Source organism: Cannabis sativa, chromosome 3, assembly GCF_029168945.1.
Source record: "Cannabis sativa cultivar Pink pepper isolate KNU-18-1 chromosome 3, ASM2916894v1, whole genome shotgun sequence".
NCBI classification, from domain to species: Eukaryota; Viridiplantae; Streptophyta; class Magnoliopsida; order Rosales; family Cannabaceae; genus Cannabis; species Cannabis sativa.
This window is the reverse complement of record NC_083603.1, coordinates 52,773,574-52,775,963: the sequence shown is the minus strand read 5'-3', so window position 1 is coordinate 52,775,963 and position 2,390 is coordinate 52,773,574.

The window sequence follows — 2,390 nt, the reverse complement described above, 5'->3', positions numbered from 1 at the left end:
GTCGCATGCCTTTCCTGGCATGATTTCCGCGCGCGGATAGGGGGTTTAAGACACCCCTGGGCGTGTCGCTCGGACAATGACATGTCCGAACACGCACCTGACCGAGGGACACTCGGTTCTGCGCGCATAGGCTTGAGTGATCCACCTATCTTTTTTACAAATCTTCAAAAAATCATAAATAATTTAAATAAAATCGAAATTGAGTTCTGTAAAAAAGAAAATTGCTTAATTTTTCCCAAACTATCCAATAAAAATTATTACAAAAACAAAAATTCAATTATTTTTCACGAAAAATTCACAAACATTAATCAATCATCATACAAACCATAGATCAACATGAAACCATCCAAATCACATACAAATCGTTTTAAGTCCAAATTTCTTGCAAGAAAATCAATTACCATAGCTCTGATACCAGTTGTTGGAATTAATTTTACAAGGATCTTAGATCTACTCACAACTATGTTATTTAACATCCTAAATATGAACTTTCTAAAACGATAATAAACACATATAAAATTAAGAAAACCTTACATTGGTTGCAGCGGAATAATGTGTCTCCTTCCACTCAGATCTCTAATCCTTGTATCCTTTCTGTCGCAGAGTATTATCAAGATCTGAGTCCGAATGTCCTTCTCTTTGATTTGGATTCTTCACGATCTTCCAAACTATGATTGAGGTACCACTTGTTGTGTGTGGGCACTACTCTTTCACTAGGATATCTCGAAATTGTGTTGAAGAGAAGAAGGAGAGGAGGGTCGGCTATAGAGAGAAAAGAAGATGGCTTAATTTTCTGAAAAAGGCAGTTTCCTGAATTACTGAATAATTACTTATTTTGGTGTGAGCCATCACTTTCTATTTACAGGCAACTATTAGGTTTAGGTTAGTAATTAATTGGCATTAAAATAATGAAAATAATAATTGGAAAATGCTTGAACAAGTGGCCGGCCATGGTGTTAATGGGTCTCACTTGGAATTTGCAGTTTTTACAATTTTTATTTCTATTTTCTCAAAAACGCTGATTTTCCAATTATAACCATTTAAATGCCAAAACTAATTATTTAATAACTAAAATAGATTATTAAATAATATTTTCATTTAATATAATTATTAATTAGACACATAGAGTCTCTTAATTAATAAATAAACCTAGAATCTCTTTTCTTTACAATTTCACCCCTGCTTAGTGAAAATTCACAAGCTAGACATAGTCTAAGTTTAGAATTATAACTGATTAAACATAAATTAATTATTGAGTCTTACAAGCAGTATGGTCTCAACTAGAATGGGGACCATGGATCTATATTACTGAGCTTCCAATAAGCCGAACCGAATTTACCAAGTAAATTCCCTAACTTATTAATTCCTTGTTGAATCCACTCTTAGAACTTGGAATTGCACTCTCAAACTTATATAGAGCGTTCTATATGCTCCACGATATAGGTACGCTATCTCATTTAACCATCATTATAATCTTAATTTGATCAAAGATCCTCTATATAGATGATTTACACCGAGAAGGGATAAATTTACCGTTTCACCCCTCAATGTATTTGGCCCCTTAAAACACTTAGCTACCTGTAAATGATGTTTTAGTGATCTAAGATATAGTCACTGAAACAAGAGCTCATCCATTTACTTCTATTTAGCTAAGCTCGAAGGGAATCATCACTTGACTTTTATACACCAGTAGAAGCTATAGATTCCATATTTATGTTCAGCGCTCCCACTCAGTCATACTATCATGTTCCCAAAATATACGTATCACCATGACCCATAAGTAGGCTTAACTAATAAATCAAAGAATATGAATAACACTCCTGAGATTGAGCCTAAGCATATCAGGATTTAGATTCTTTTAATCTAAGATCAACTAGTAATATTGACTTGGAAAGATACAACGGTAAGTTTATAATATCTTGACTAAGTTCAATATCGGTCCAGTCCAATCTATACTCCATACATTTGAAACTAGTATACTTTACCAATGTCCTGAAAGAACATAACACTTACTCCAAGTGTAAGTATACTTCATCGCTGATTATCACATCAGTGTAAATCCAAAACACTGATGAAATAGGGACTTAGTCTTTTGAATCATATAATCACAATCACATTCCACTGTGTTGACAATACTGTAATTGTGAATACATATATGTTCTGGACTTAACTGATTTTGTGCATATATTAAATATATATTAAACCATAAGCATGTAAAATACATTTAACATAAATCACTTCAAATCTCTTAAATTGATAACTAATCAGATTGTAATGGATTTTATTTAGGGCACAAAACCCAACAGAGAGTTGTTATAAACTCTTTACACACCGCCTTTGTCTTCAGTCGTCTACTATGCGCAGCACCCAAATAATCAAAGGTGGGGATT